Source organism: Bufo gargarizans, chromosome 5 (genome assembly GCF_014858855.1).
Source record: "Bufo gargarizans isolate SCDJY-AF-19 chromosome 5, ASM1485885v1, whole genome shotgun sequence".
NCBI lineage: Eukaryota > Metazoa > Chordata > Amphibia > Anura > Bufonidae > Bufo > Bufo gargarizans.
Genome location: NC_058084.1, coordinates 204,432,052 through 204,448,642, shown reverse-complemented (window position 1 = coordinate 204,448,642; position 16,591 = coordinate 204,432,052). Strand labels below are relative to the sequence as shown.

Sequence of the window (16,591 nt, the reverse complement as noted above, 5' to 3'; positions counted from 1 at the left end):
TTTACTCCTACTGTATTGACAATGACATCTGCCGGTCAGGATGTCAGCAGTGGTGTATGGACATGCCTCCCCCTTTTTTTTTTTGTCTTTTGGAAGGGTCTTCAGCTAACGTTCTCCCGGAAACCACCACTAGTCCGGATATCCAAAGTCCAGTCTGTATAATCACAAAACTGGATGTTTTACTGCCACGGCTGCCCAAATGTTGGATCCCAGGGAACAGTCAAATGTTTTAAGTGCAAGTTGCCATACAGACAACGTTTTGCGTGCTGATTTTTATTTTTTATTATTATTTCTAATATCTTTTAGGCCCCTTGCAGATGAGCGTTTGTCACGCTGTGCAGCTCCCGGCCTGACATCCCAGCACTGAAATGGTCACATAGCATTATATTGATTTATGATGCTATGTAACCCATACAGTTCTAGAATATATTCATGACAGTGACATAATGCTGCCAGTGTTATCCGATACATTGCAGAACTGTAAGGGTTACATGGCATCCTAAATCAATATAATGCTATGTGACCCAGTCAATGCTGGGAGGTCAGGTCTCCCACTACCCTTTGACCTAGCGGTTTTTCAAGTACTATTTGGACAATGTCCTCTTCCTGTAATACTTTGTGCACTTCCTGAGGTCTAGTCTGCACACAAAATGCATGAAATCGGTTTTCATTGACCGTTTACTAGGATCTAATGTTTGGGCAGCGCTGACCCTAAAAGATCCAGTTTAGTGATTGTACCGATGGATATCCAGGACAGTATTGGCTTCCGAGAGGATAATCTGCTACAGCCGCATCCAAGAAACAAAAAGCGCTCATGGCTGGTGTGCCTCAGTGCCCATGAGTGCGAGCTGGACTGGTTATCCTCCGAAGCCTGATGGAAAACCTTGTCGATTATGTAGTCCTCGCTTAGCATAGTTTACAAGTGGCGGATACATTATTAGTATACCAGGTTGTGCATTATATGTTCTGTTCTATTAATAGTTGGCTTCTCTTGGACTGTACCATACATTTTGAAGGATTCATTACTATGGTTGGAGTTGGCCTGCTGGATCTTATGTGACTGCCCAGCTCACTCACCATATTTATAAAGAATTCACCATATTTATAAAGAATACATTTTGAAGGATCCATTACTATGGTTGGAGTTGGCCTGCTGGATCTTATGTGACTGCCCAGCTCACTCACCATATTTATAAAGAATTCACCATATTTATAAAGAATACATTTTGAAGGATTCATTACTATGGTTGGAGTTGGCCTGCTGGATCTTCTTATGTGACTGCCCAGCTCACTCACCATATTTATGAAGAATACATTTTGAAGGATTCATTACTATGGTTGGAGTTGGCCTGCTGGATCTTCTTATGTGACTGCCCAGCTCACTCACCATATTTATGAAGAATACATTTTGAAGGATCCATTACTATGGTTGGAGTTGGCCTGCTGGATCTTATGTGACTGCCCAGCTCACTCACCATATTTATAAAGAATTCACCATATTTATAAAGAATACATTTTGAAGGATTCATTACTATGGTTGGAGTTGGCCTGCTGGATCTTCTTATGTGACTGCCCAGCTCACTCACCATATTTATGAAGAATACATTTTGAAGGATTCATTACTATGGTTGGAGTTGGCCTGCTGGATCTTCTTATGTGACTGCCCAGCTCACTCACCATATTTATGAAGAATACATTTTGAAGGATTCATTACTATGGTTGGAGTTGGCCTGCTGGATCTTCTTATGTGACTGCCCAGCTCACTCACCATATTTATAAAGAATTGTGTCTCAAGAAGAAATAAGGTTTTACTCTATTTTTTTTCCTGTTTCTTTTTGCTTGTTGTTTTCTGCAAATAACACTTGCCTGTTATAGTCATTATTCTTGTTTATTGGATACCGTTGGGGAAGTATTTAAAGCATGACCCTAAATATAGAGCCGGTCAGTACAGCCAAGGATGATGACTTCTGAAGGATGCTATGGACATTTCAGTGTATAGTGTTTCGCAATTTAGTTTTTCTCTTAAAGTAGTTGATGGAAACCTCTAATGTCCATACTGTATGATGAATAGATTAAAGGACACATGACAGGATTGGCTTTACAATATGAGCTTCAGTCTGTAAATGTTACATCTGTAGGGATCCAGCGGCCACGTCTGTTTCCAGAGGGGCTGTTTGTGTAACTCCCATGATCTTAAAGTTTTTTTTCAGTCCTTCTGCATTGACCTATCTTTAGGATAGGCCATCAATTTCTGATCTGCGGTGGTCCGACAACCAGCACCTCCACCATTGAGCTGTTCTGCACCAGCTCTGGTGCGTAAAGTCTGCACCGGAACTACAGCACCATCTATTTTGTGTTTGATGTGGAACCTGCTTCATCCACTACGCACAATAGACGGAGCTGTGCAGTTCTGTTACTGAGTTCCAGCACCGGAGCTACTGCAGAACACTCCATAAACAGGGAGCCCTGCCAGTCAGATACTAACGGCCTATCCTGATGATAGGAGGCAATTAGTATAATAATTGTTTAAACACAGAGTAACTACACACAACCAACACTTCATAGAGAACCCATGTCTCCATTACTGGAATCCCTGGGGATCCTAGTGCTTGGACCTGACCAATAAGCATATTATGACCTGTAAAATACATGTGCAAAATTGTCTATTGTGAGACACTCTAATGCTACAATGCTTCCAAGAACAGCATTTTAGTACTTATTGTTATGGCGTCTGTCCATGCCCACCGCTGCTCCTTTTCTGCTTGGGGGAACAGCAGCCACCCTGCTCACCCGCTCCATAGATGCAGGGCTCTGGCTTGAACCAAGACTACTCCAAGAAGTAGCAGCCTGGTGGTTCCCCTGCAGTGAAGCCCAGATCCTGTATAGGGGTTAAACAGTGAACACCTGGAGAGTTCCTTAGATGAACACCCTTAGGAGTAGCCCCAAGCCAAATCTATTCAAATGCCACCATGAGTCTACACCCACTTCCTTATACTTGTCAAACAGAACATTACTTGGTCAGACATTAGCCTCCCTGACAAAAGCATAGCAAGACATCCAGAACATCACACCTGTGGAGTATTGTAATCTGAAAGCAAATTGTCCAATGAATCAACCAAGTCCAGCACAATGATATTAAAGGGGTATTCCAAGATCTGACCTTTTTTATTTTGTAATGAATCCACTGCCCCCCACCCCACTTTGTGGTCACATAACCCCACCTGCGCTGTTGCATTTTGTCTGCACTGACGTCATGTCTACAGGTCACGTGGTATACAATCTCCTTAACACTGCCCTATTGGTGTGCCATAGTAACATAGTTTATAAGGCTGAAAAAATACATCTGTCCATCTTGTTCGGCCTGTTATCCTACAAGTTGATCCAGGGGAAGGCAAAAAAAAAACTGAGGTAGTAGACCATTTTCCCCACTGACTCCAATCGGGCAATCAGAATAACTCCCTGGATCAACGACCCCTCTCTAGTAGCTATAGCCTGTAATATTATTACACTCCAGAAATACATCCAGGCCCCTCTTGAATTCCTTTATTGTACTCACCATCACCACCTCCTCAGGCAGAGAGTTCCATAGTCTCACTGCTCTTACCGTAAAGAATCCTCTTCTATGTTTGTGTACAAACCTTCTTTTCTCCAGACGCAGAGGATGTCCCCTCGTCACAGTCACAGTCCTGGGGATAAGTAGATGATGGGAGAGATCTCTGTACTGACCCCTGATATATTTATACAGAGTAATTAGATCTCCCCTCAGTCGTCTTTTTTCTAAAGTGAATAGCCCTAATTTTGATAATCTTTCAGGGTACTGTAGTTGCCCCATTCCGGTTATTACTTTAGTTGCCCTCCTCTGAACCCTCTCCAGCTCTGCTATGTCTGCCTTGTTTACAGGAGCCCAGAACTGTACATAGTACTCCCTGTGTGGTCTGACTAGCGATTTGTAAAGTCATCACGGACATCTATGCCCCTTTTGATGCAACACATTATCTTATTGGCCTTGGCAGCAGCTGCCTGACACTGGTTTCTGCAGCTTAGTTTTTTGTTCACTAAAATTCGTATGTCCTTTTCCATGTCAGCGTTACCAAGTGTTTAGTATGTACTGGTGACTTGCATTATTCCTTCCCATGTGCATAACCTTACATTTGTCAGTGTTAAACCATCTGCCACTTATCTGCCCAATCCTCCAATCTATCCAGATCCCTCTGTAGTAGTATACTGTCCTCTTCAGTGTTAATTACTTTACACAGTTTAGGATACTTTCACACTCGCGTTTTGGCTTTCCGTTTGTGAGATCCGTTTAGGGCTCTCACAAGAGGTCCAAAACGGATCAGTTTTGCCCTAATGTATTCTGAATGGAAAAGGATCCGCTCAGAATGCATCAGTTTGCCTCCATTCAGTCACCATTCCACTCTGGAGGCTTGACGAAACTGAGCCAAACTGATCTGTCCTGGCACACAATGTAAGTCAATGGGGACGGATCCGTTTTCTCTGACACAATGTGGCACAATAGAAAACTGATCTGTCCCCCATTGACTTTTAATGGAGTTTACGACGGATATGTCTTGGCTGTGTTACAGATCCGTTCTTGAGAGATGCATGCGGTTGTATTATTGTAACTGATCAGTTTTTGCAGATCCATGATGGATCAGCCCAAAGCATGAGTTTGAAAGTAGCCTTAGTGTCATCTGCAAAAATTGATATTTTACTGTGCAAAACTTCTACAAGATCATTAATAAATATATTAAAGAAAAGAGGGCCCAATACTGACCCCCGTGGTACCCCACTAGTGACAGTGATCCAGTGGCCATAAACTTGCTCGGCTGGATTTAAGCGTGCTTCAGGATGTCACAACAGTCTTGGGAATAATAACATTAAAGGTTTAGCTTAATTCAAGGATAGAAAAGCATAAAAAGAGTTATTGTACAAAACTTTTATGCAATGTATTTCTCTTATAACCTAGTATGTATAACTCGCCCACAATTTTATTGGGAACAGTGGCATTGGTCTCCCTTTTTTGCTAAGGCATCAAAGTCTGGAGTTAGCTTTGTTGTTGCAATTCACAGAATAGATACTGTGCCAGTATATAGGGCCCCCATAGTGCTTCCCCTCTTCTCCATAGTGCCCGCCATATTTTAGCAGTATATAGGGCCCCCATAGTGCGCCCCCCCATATGTTGGCAGTATATAGGGCCCTCATAGTGCTTCCTCCTCTTCTCCATAATGGCCCCTATAGTGCTTTCCCTCTTCTCCATAGTACCAATCCATATTGTGCCAGTATATAGGGCCCCCATAGTGCTTCCTCCTCTTCTCCATAATGGCCCCTATAGTGCTTTCCCTCTTCTCCATAGTACCAATCCATATTGTGCCAGTATATAGGGCCCCCATAGTGCTTCCTCCTCTTCTCCATAATGGCCCCTATAGTGCTTTCCCTCTTCTCCATAGTACCAATCCATATTGTGCCAGTATATCGGGCCCCCACCCCCCTTCTTGCCTCAGTATACTATAAATAATAAAAACAATAAACACATTTACTACCTTATGCTGCTGTCAATGATGCGATGCAGGCCTCTTCCAGCCTGTGTCCCGTGCAATGACGTCATCGTGCCGCCTGCACTGGCCTCTGATAGGCTACAGGCACAAGGCCTGTAGCCTATAAATCAGAGGAACGGGCAAGGGAGATGCCTCTCCCCTGCCGCTCCGCACCATTCATCTGTATCACTGTCCTGAGGACGGCGATACAGATGAATATGGAGATGAGCACTTCCACAATGGAAGCGTTCATCTCCGGACAGCTCTGCGGGCCGTATAAAAAGGTACGCCGGGCTGTAGTTTGCCCATTACTGGTCTAATGACTGCTGGGAAATGTAGTTTCAACATGAAGCTGGAGCCACTGACTTGCTGTCACGGTCATATTAGTGTTTGACCGTGACGCGGTTGCCGTGCAGACTGGTTGCCAGGGGCAACATGTAGTTTTGTGGTTTGCATTTGCATGTGCATGTCCCCTTTAAGGTTAATCTTCTGGCTAGTGGGGCGTAAGGTGTTTTCTGAGTGTGGACGCAGTGATCAGTTCGGTCTCTCCTGGCTGTTTGTTTGCTGGTTTCTAGGTGGTTCCAGGGACTGGCAGCAGTCCGGGGGAGACTCGCTTGCACTGACACTGATTCTGCAATTCTTTTTTTTAGACACATGGTTAACTCCTCCGGGAAACCAGCCCCCTTTCGGAGGTATCAACATACAGGGTAACGTATAGCATACATGCAGGGACCAACAACTGCCCAGGCATGTAACAACCAACAAAACGCTACACACACCCAGAACATAAACCCACACCACACATACAACAAGTGAGGGTAAAGGTACATGGAGGGTACATAAGAGAAGACAATTTATGTTCCATAAGGTGGCCCTCAAGGACTGGGCAGAATCACCCAGGCAAGGAGCAAAGCTACAACACCAAGCAAGGCTGTGGTACAACTGCCCCCAGCCAGCAAGCCACAGGTATATATCAAGCCCGCTGCCACACTCAGAAAACATCTTAATCCCCACTAGTCAGAAGATTAACCCCTTGCTTACCAAACAGCAGGGAGGCACACCTTAAAGGGGAAGTGCACGTGCAAACTACAAACTACACGTTGCCCTGGCAACCAGTCTGCAGGGCAACGCGTCACGGTCAAACGCCAATATGACCGTGACACTTGCTCTACATGTGGCGTGGCTATGGGTACAGTGGGAATGTACAGTCGTGGCCAAAAGTTTTGAGAATGACACAAATATTAGTTTTCACAAAGTTTGCTGCTAAACTGCTTTTAGATCTTTGTTTCAGTTGTTTCTGTGATGTAGTGAAATATAATTACACGCACTTCATACTGTTTCAAAGGCTTTTATCGACAATTACATGACCTTTATGCAAAGAGTCAGTATTTGCAGTGTTGGCCCTTCTTTTTCAGGACCTCTGCAATTCGACTGGGCATGCTCTCAATCAACTTCTGGGCCAATTCCTGACTGATAGCAACCCATTCTTTCATAATCACTTCTTGGAGTTTGTCAGAATTAGTGGGTTTTTGTTTGTCCACCCGCCTCTTGAGGATTGACCACAAGTTCTCAACGGGACTAAGATCTGGGGAGTTTCCAGGCCATGGACCGAAAATGTCAACGTTTTGGTCCCCGAGCCACTTAGTTATCACTTTTGCCTTATGGCACGGTGCTCCATCGTGCTGGAAAATGCATTGTTCTTCACTAAACTGTTGTTGGATTGTTGGAAGAAGTTGCTGTTGGAGGGTGTTTTGGTACCATTCTTTATTCATGGCTGTGTTTTTGGGCAAAATTGTGAGTGAGCCCACTCCCTTGGATGAGAAGCAACCCCACACATGAATGGTCTCAGGATGCTTTACTGTTGGCATGACACAGGACTGATGGTAGCGCTCACCTTTTCTTCTCCGGACGAGCCTTTTTCCTGATGCCCCAAACAATCGGAAAGAGGCTTCATCGGAGAATATGACTTTGCCCCAGTCCTCAGCAGTCCATTCACCATATTTTCTGCAGAAGATCAATCTGTCCCTGATGTTTTTTTTGGGAGAGAAGTGGCTTCTTTGCTGCCCTTCTTGACACCAGGCCATCTTCCAAAAGTCTTCGTCTCACTGTGCGTGCAGATGCGCTCACACCTGCCTGCTGCCATTCCTGAGCAAGCTCTGCACTGGTGGCACTCCTATCCCGAAGCTGAATCCTCTTTAGGAGACTATCCTAGCGCTTGCTGGACTTTCTTGGACGCCCTGAAGTCGTCTTAACAAGAATTTAACCTCTTTCCTTGAAGTTCTTGATGATCCTATAAATTGTTGATTGAGGTGCAATCTTAGTAGCCACAATATCCTTGCCTGTGAAGCCATTTTTATGCAACACAATGATGGCTGCACGCGTTTCTTTGCAGGTCACCATGGTTAACAATGAAAGAACAATGATTTCAAGCATCACCCTCCTTTTAACAGGTCAAGTCTGCCATTTTAACCCAGTCAGCCTGACATAATGATCTCCAGCCTTGTGCCCGTTAACAAGACGATTACTGAAATGATCTCAGCAGGTCCTTTAATGACAGCAATGAAATGCAGTGGAAAAGGTTTTTTGGGATGAAGTTAATTTTCATGGCAAAGAAGGACTATGCAATTCATCTGATCACTCTTCATAACATTCTAGAGTATATGCAAATTGCTATTTTATAAAACTTAAGCAGCAACTTTTCCAATATTTATGTAATTCTCAAAACTTTTGGCCACGACTGTATTTTTGTACTTGGTCAGGGGATCTGGCCATTGCCACATTCTCAAGATTAATTCTTTAGTTCATTTCCACACATAAAGCGGTCTAGGATATCGCTGATCTTGGCTTTCATTTGGTTGTTGATGAGCTTCATTGTTCTCACTGATCAACATTTTTTTTTTATTTTTTCCAGGCCCTCATCCATGCTGTCCATGGGCTAACACGTGATGCCCCATAATTACTTATTTGTGTTTACGGCCCTATATTTTATTTAATTTGAGATGGCTCTAAACTTGACTTTGATTCTTAAATATTGTGGGATTTCCCAAATGGTAGCCTTCAGATAAATACACAGTAGCCTTTTAGTGGTGGAAATCAAAGTAATAAATGTATTTTATTGTTTATTCAACAGGCGGTAGTGATCAGCTTACTTCAGCTGACACTTAAAGAAAAACAATTCAGTCTTGAATCTGAACAATCGCATAGAAAGTTTTAGGGCACAGTACCGTACTTCCCACGGAGTGGATGGGAACCTTGCTTTGTCCTTTGTCTCTCGGCAGAGACCCTCTGGTTTTTACTCGGCTCCAAAATCGCACAGCTACACAGAGCTCCACCATCAGCCAGGTAATCATCGCCCCTGACCCTGCTGGCTGACTTTTTGTAAGCCCGTCAAAACCCGGCCTGGACCATGGGGAACAGCCACCCATTCTGCACTTTGGCTGCTCCCAGTAAGAGCCGGCCCGGATTAGCTTTTCACAGCTATGCTAACTATAAAAGTGTCCATCAGAAACTGCTGCGGACATATGCACTACTGGCTCCTACTTCACAGAGGCCAGGAACCTCGGTGACACATATCTTCCATCTGTGATGGTCCCTTGTGCCTCTATACATATCCCTCCCCTCTGCCCAAAGCCGGGGGTCTGGGCAACTCCAGCAAACATGCAGTGTACTCTGGGTAGGGCATCCGCATTTCCTAGTAGCCTGCTCTACCGAAAACCTAAAGTCCTGTAGGGCTAGAAACCAACGGGTGACATGGGAATTCTTACCCTTTTTCTCTCTTAACCATTGCAGAGGGGCATGATCCGAGACCAGTGTAAATCTCCGTCCCAGGAGATGGTATCGGAGACAATCAAGGGCCCACTTAATGGCTAAGCATTCTCTTTTAATTATAGAGTAATTCCTCTCTGCCGGGGACAGTTTTCTGCTGAGGTAACACACGGGATGTTCCTCCTCATTTATGACTTCATTACTGCCCCTATGCCTACTTCTGATGCATCTGTCTGAACAATAAATTCCCGGGAGAAGTCAGGGGCTACCAAGATGGGCTGTCTATAGAGGGTGGACTTAAGTTTTTGGAAGGCCTCTTCAGCCTCCGGGGACCACTTGATCACAGCAGAATCCCCCCCCCCCCTCCCCCTTTTGTAAGGTCGGTCAGGGGTACTGCTATTTCTGAAAACTTAGGAACAAATCTCCTGTAGTATCCCACAATACCGAGAAAGGCTTTGTCCTGTTTCTTGGTAAGTGGGCGGGCCATTTTTGGACAGCTTCCACTTTAGTTACTTGGGGTTTTATTATACCTCTTCCTACGATATATCCCAAGTATCGAGCTTCTTCCAACCCCATGGCACACTTAATTGGATTTATAGTGAATCCGGACTTTCGTAGCGCATCTAGGATGCTCTGAACTTTACTGAGGTGACTCTCCCAATCTTTACTGAAGATCACTATAGCATCCAAGTAAGCGACCATATATTCCCGATGTGGGCGTAAGATTTGGTCCATAGCTCTCTGGAAGGTGGCGGGGCGCCTTGCAACCCAAATGGCATCCTAACGTACTGGAAGGACCCTTCCGGTGTAGAAAACGCAATTTTTTTCTCTAGCTTCTCTCAACAAGAATTTGCCAGTATCCATTTGTAAGATCCAGGGTCGTTATGTATCGAGCTGGCCCTAGTCTCTCAATGAGCTCATCCACCCGGGGCATGGGATAAGCATCTACTTTGGACACCTCGTTTAATTTTAGGTAGTCATTACAAAATCGCCATTCTCCATTGGGCTTCGGGACTAGCACTATGGGACTAGACCACCCACTTTTGGATTCATCAATTACCCCCAGTTTTAACATTCTCTGGACCTCTTCGTGCCTGAGGTTTCGTTAGAATTTCATGTTCCACGACCTTGGTTAAGCCAGGGGTTTCTGTAAACAAGTCCCTATTCTGCTGTAACAGGAGCTGGTATTGGTATTTTTGGGAAGGGGACAGGGTTTCGGCGATTTTTACATTGTCGATGGTGCCGTCTGTTGGGTCAACAGACATGGGCTCTCAGGAGGGTCCATATCCTTCCATGGTTTTAACAATTTGATGTGGTAGATTTGATAGGGCTTTCTCCTACCTGGCTGATGTACCCGGTAGTTAACTTCGCCCACCCTCTGTTATCTCGTAGGGCCCTTGCCACTTGGCCAGGAACTTGCTCTCCACTGTGGGGACTAAGACTAAAACACGGTCCCCAGGACTGAACTGTCTTAAGACGGGCCGTCCTGTTGTATATGTTCGCTTGCGCCTCCTGTGCCTGGAGCATATGCTCTTTCACAATAGGTGTCATTTGAGCTATTCGCTCCTGCAATGTAGTCACATGTTCAATGACACTTTTGTAAGGCGTTACCTCACTCACCCAGGTCTCCTTAGCGATAGCTAATGGGCCTTGTGGATGCCTTCCATACAACAACTCAAAAGACGAGAAGCCTGTTGACACTTGGGGTACCCCTCTGATTGAGAACAGTAGATAAGGCAAGAGGTAATCCCAATCTCTGCCATCTTTCTCAACCACTTTTTTTCAACATGGCCTTCAAAGTTTTATTGAAGCGTTCCACCAGGCCATCTGAGGTACGCAACTGGTTAATTATTAATACTTTACAGAGATCCTGCATGACCCTGGACATGAACAGGGTCCCCTGGTTAGTCAGGATCTCCTTGTGCAGCCCTGTTCTGGAGAAAATCTGAAACAGTTCTCTGGCTATAACTTTAAAGGTAGCTTTCCTCAAGGGCACCGTCTCAGGGTATCGGGTAGCATAATCCATTGCCACTAATATATATTGGTGCCCCCTTGCGGATTTTACCAAAGGCCCGACTAAATCCATCGCAATTCTCTCGAATGGTATCTCGATAATTGGTAATGGTATTAAAGGGCTGCGGAAGTTTGCGACTGGAGAGGTTACTTGGCACGTAGGGCAGGATTGGCAGTAATCCTTAATTTCTCTGTAGCATCCGGGCCAATAAAACCCTTTCAAAAGTTTTAGCAGCCCCTAAGTGTCCCCCTAATACATGGCTATGTGCCAGGTCCATTACCATGCGTCAGTATGCTTTAGGAACCACGAGCTGTCAACGAATTCTTCCCGGATTTTAGTCACCCGGTATAACAAGTTTTCATTCATTGCAAAGTGAGGGTACCTTTCGTGTGCCCCTGGCTCTTGAGGTGCCCCATTGACTACCCCCACATTGTTTAAGGCCCCTTTTAGAGTTTCATCTCGGAACTGAGCAGTCCCAAAGTTTCCCCGAGGCGCCTCTAAGTCGCGGACAGTCTCCTCAGGGGCAGACTCTTCCTCATTCTCGCCTACCATGGCCGAGAACGGAAAGTCAGGGACCATCTCAGGGTCAAGGAGCATGGGGCTGTCTGCAGCACCAGGGCGTTGCTGCGGTACTGCCTGGGCCCACAGGTCCCAGAACACAGGACAGTCTCGGCCAATGATCATCTCCTGCATTAACCCCTGCACTACCCCTACCTGGTGGTATATCGTACACTCTTCTGTTTTTAAGGTCACCTGGGCTATTGGGTAGACCTTGGTATCGCCATGAATGCAGGTGAATCCCAAGGTCTTCCCAGGAATCAACTTATGAGGAATACGGGCCATTAGGAGTGTGACCAGGCTCGCCAAGTCCAGAAGTCCCTTTGTGGGGTTGCCATTCACATTAATTGTACAAAAAGGGAGTCCTCCCTCAACATTAGGAACCGCACTACACGCAAACAGTGAAGTTCGTCTCCCCACAGAACAGTCCATTTGTTCTGGGCTGATGGGACATTGGGCTGCCATATGTCCCAGGCCACGGCACCTCCAGCAGATGACCTCTCTTAAGGATGGTCGTGGCGTTGGTTCTGATAGACTCATAACGTCCACCCGGGGGGCGGGTTTTAGTCCCTTTTTTTCTGCACTTCAGTGTCAACCCGTGCCTTCCAGTAGGGGGAGTTCAAGGATCCTGAGGCAGCTATGGTTGGCTCTACGGCATAGTACCTCTCTACCAAGCCTATTAAGTCATCTGCAGTCTCCGGATTTCCTTGTGCAACCCAGCACTGTACCGGCTTAGAGAGAGCATGCAGGAATCGGTCCATTACAACCCGCTCCACCGTTTTGGTTGGGGAACAGACATCCGGCTGTAGACATTTTTGGACGATGTGCAGTAGATCAAACATTTGGGACCTGGGAGGCTTGCCTCTCTGAAACCCCCACTGGTGCACCCTTTGAGCTCGGACGGTTACCCCTAGACGTGCCAAGATTTCTGCCTTTAGTCGGGAATATTCCCGTGCATCCTGCAACGATAAGTCATAATACGCCTTCTGGGGTTCGCCTGAGAGGAAGGGGGCCAGCACCTCAGCCCATTGCTCAGCTGGTAGTCTCTCACGCTCAGCGACCTGCTCAAAGACAGTGAGGAAGGCTTCTACGTCATCCTCTGCGGTCATTTTTTGTAAGGCAGATTGCAAGTTTTTTCTTCTGCCCACATTCTGTTCAGCCACATACCCCGCTGGTTGTGCTGCCACCCTCTCTCTTAGGGTTGCAATTTGCTCCGCCTGTAGGCAGTTTGTCTCATGTTGATGTGTATTAGCCTGCCGTTGTTGCTCCAATGCCTGTTGCTGCTGTAGATTGCTCTGCACCATCTGCTTGAGAAGATCCTCCATTTTCATTGACTCTTGTTGAATCTCTGCTGCTGCTTTAACCCAGGACATCAATTGAAACTTCCTTTCAACAAAAAAATCCATTCAGTTATTTAGGCTACTGGCCCTTTAAGAGTCCAACCAGAGGGGGGAAAAAAACAGCTTCTGACATTTAACTTGTTGCTGCTTCAAGCAATCCTGGGTGTGCCCGAATCAGACACCAATTGTAGGGATTTCCCAAATGGTAGCCTTCAGATAAATATACAGTAGCCTTTTAGTGGTGGCAGCTTACTTCAGCTGACACTTAAAGAAAAACAATTCAGTCTTGAATCTGAACAATCACAGTACCGTACTCCCCTCGGAGTGGATGGGAACCTTACTTTGTCCTTTGTCTCTCGGCAGAGACCCTATGGTTTTCACTCTGCTCCAAAAACACACAGCTACACAGAGCTCCACCATCAGCCAGGTAATCATCACCCCTGACCCTGCTGGCTGACTTTTTGTGAGCCCGTCAAAACCCAGCCTGGACCATGGGGAACAGCCACCCACCCTGCACTTTGGCTGCTCCCAGTAAGAGCCGGCCCGGATTAGCTTTTCATAGCTATGCTAACTATCAAAGTGTCCATCAGCAACTGCTGCGGACATATGCACTACTGGCTCCTACTTCACTGACGCCAGGAACCTCGGTGACACAAATCTTCCATCTATGATGGTCCCTTGTGCCTTTCTTCAATATATAAATCCTGTTTTGTGCCTCTCTTAAATGGTTGCACATGCTCCCCGTGTTTCAGGGGAACTACCCTCCAGGATTCTGGCCAGAATTGAAAGGGTCATTAACTATTCAAAAAACTTCTGATATGTCATAGAGACATATCAAAAGGGTAGATCAGTGAGGTCCTGAGTGCTGAGACCCCCACTAATCCCTAGAAAGAGGGGAGAGAAGTGTGCACGTATCAGCTCGTTCTCCTCGTTGCACAAGACGTTCTACATAGAACTCTATAGGCCCATCTCGATTTTGTCCTCTGCAGGGAGGAGAGAGAGTGTTGTGTGCGCACTTCTCTCCCCTCGTTTTGGGGATCAGTGGGGGTCTCAGCACTCAGACCCCAACCAATCTAAACCTTTGATATTTCTATGACATAGCAGACGTTTTTTTGAAGAGTTAGTGACTCTTTAAAGGGACACTGACAGGCCGTTAGAGCATATAAAGTGACATATATTCTTATGTTGGTCTTAATATGCTTTTTTAAACGGCCTGTCAGTGTCCCTTTGAATTCTTGCCAGATCCTGGAGTCTAGCTTCCACTTCCACAGGCACACAAGTTGGTGACCCTTTAATTAAACTGTATTCTACTCCAAGTCCAAGTGTTAAAGTATATTAATATGTTTCTATGCTCATAATACTATGTAAAATCAAAAGAAAAACCAAGGAACAAATAGATGCTGCTGGATGAAGGCTTGTATCCAGATTGTTGAAGTTTTATTCAAAGACTATGCGTTTCAGTATTGAACTAGTGCCTTCATCAGGCTTAAAGGGTAACTATCAATTTTTTTATTTTTTATTTGCTAGTTTATTAGAGCTAGACATGTAAACCTGAGTTAGGCTACTTTCACACCTGCGTTCAGGTGTCCGCTCGTGAGCTCCGTTTGAAGGGGCTCACAAGCGGCCCTGAACGCAGCCTTCTGGCCCTAATGCATTCTCAGTGGAGGCGGATCCACTGAGAATGCATCCGTCTGCCAGCGCTCAGCCTCCGCTCCGCTCAGTGAGCGGACACCTGAATGCTGCAAGCAGCGTTCGGGTGTCCGTCTGGCCGTGCAGAGGTGAGCGGATCCGTTCCGACTTACAATGTAAGTCAATGGGGACGGATCCGTTTGAAGATGCCACAATATGGCTCAATCTTCAAGCGGATCCGTCCCCCATTGACTTTCAATGTAAAGTCTGAACGGATCCGCTCAGGCTACTTTCACACTTAGAAATTTTTCTAAGTTATAATGCAGACGGCTCTGTTCTGAACGGAGCCACCGTCTGCATTATAGGAGCGGATCCATCTGATGAAACATCAGACGGACCCGCTCCGAACGCTAGTGTGAAAGTAGCCTTAGTCTGTCAATTGTCAAAAGATCTGCAATTACCTTATAATAACAGCTTTCATTAATGTCCCTTTAAAGGGGTTGTCTGGGTTCAGAGCTGAACCTGGACAAACCTCTATTTTCACCCATTTCATGCTCCGATGCTCTCCTTTGCATTGCGCTAAATCGTCCAGGGCAAAAGCTCTTTTGTTTACAGTAACACACTGCCGGACGGAGGCTTCCCCCCCGACCATGTGTACGCTGACGTCACCGGCTCTGATGGGCGGGCTTTAGCGCTGCCCTAGCTGTTTTACTGGCGAGAGTAGCGCTAAAGCCCGCCCATCAGTGCCGGCGACGTCACCGGGCTCCCTGAGCAGCCAGAAGAGGCTTCAGCACTCCTGCAAGGGACCCGGTACGTCACTGAGTCTAAGAAAACGTCACTTACAGCTAATCATTTCCTATAAGAAAACGGGGCTTCAGAAACATGTGGAAAAGGTAGGACATGGATGTATGTTCTCCCTGTCGGATCCGTCCTGCCGCTATTTCGCCATGCTGACGGACTGCCGCTCTGTCCCTATTGACTATAATGGAGACGGGGCGGAGCTCCGGCGTAGCACAGCAGCGCCGGACTAAAAAGTCGGACGTGCAGTACTTTTGGTCCGACGGCCTCCCGCCGTGCAGCATCGGAGCTCCGCCCCCCCGTTCCCATTATAGTCAATGGGGATGGAGCGGCGGCACGGCAAAATAGCGGCAGGACAGATCCGACAGGGTGAACAGCCTGTTGGATGCGTCCTGCCACTAGTGTGTAAGTAGCCTAAGAAGACAGGAAGATGGAGGGGCGGTCCTTCACACTGCATGCCTGCATTAGGCTTCAGAATGAGGAGGCGTGTCTCTCAGTAATCCAATCTGATTGGCTGGCAGGGAGCTGCTGGCTACAGCAAGTGTGTATGGGAAGTGAGGGAAAGCAGTTTTGGCCTCGGAGAACTGGCAGAGGAGCCATCTTGAGAAGGTCCTCATATTGTAAATGTTTAAACAGCCGTAACTAAGAGAATAAGTCAAGGAAAACAGTGGTATGTGAAGAAACAAAAGATTGCTTTATGCATAATGCTGCTGCAGCAGTAACATATGCTAACATTGATTTTTTTATTTTTTTATTTTTAATGAAAACATGATAGTTACCCTTTTAATAACAGTAATAGCACTCTCCAAAGTATATATTAAATTTTTGTGATATTTTTATAAGATATTTCATTTTCTATATAGGTCTATATCCTATTTTGACTATGATCAGATAGCTATTGGACCTGGACAACTGGAATCCATTCTAGTGTCCAGCTAAGAGCTAATAAG

At 45.9% G+C, this 16,591-nt stretch overlaps 1 protein-coding gene across 1 annotated transcript in view; it reads left to right on the top strand.

The window, feature by feature from the left end:
• The window catches only part of NT5C3A (5'-nucleotidase, cytosolic IIIA), a 60,731-nt gene that overhangs the window by 12,308 nt on the left and 31,832 nt on the right, over positions 1 to 16,591 (top strand). The window lies entirely within an intron of this gene.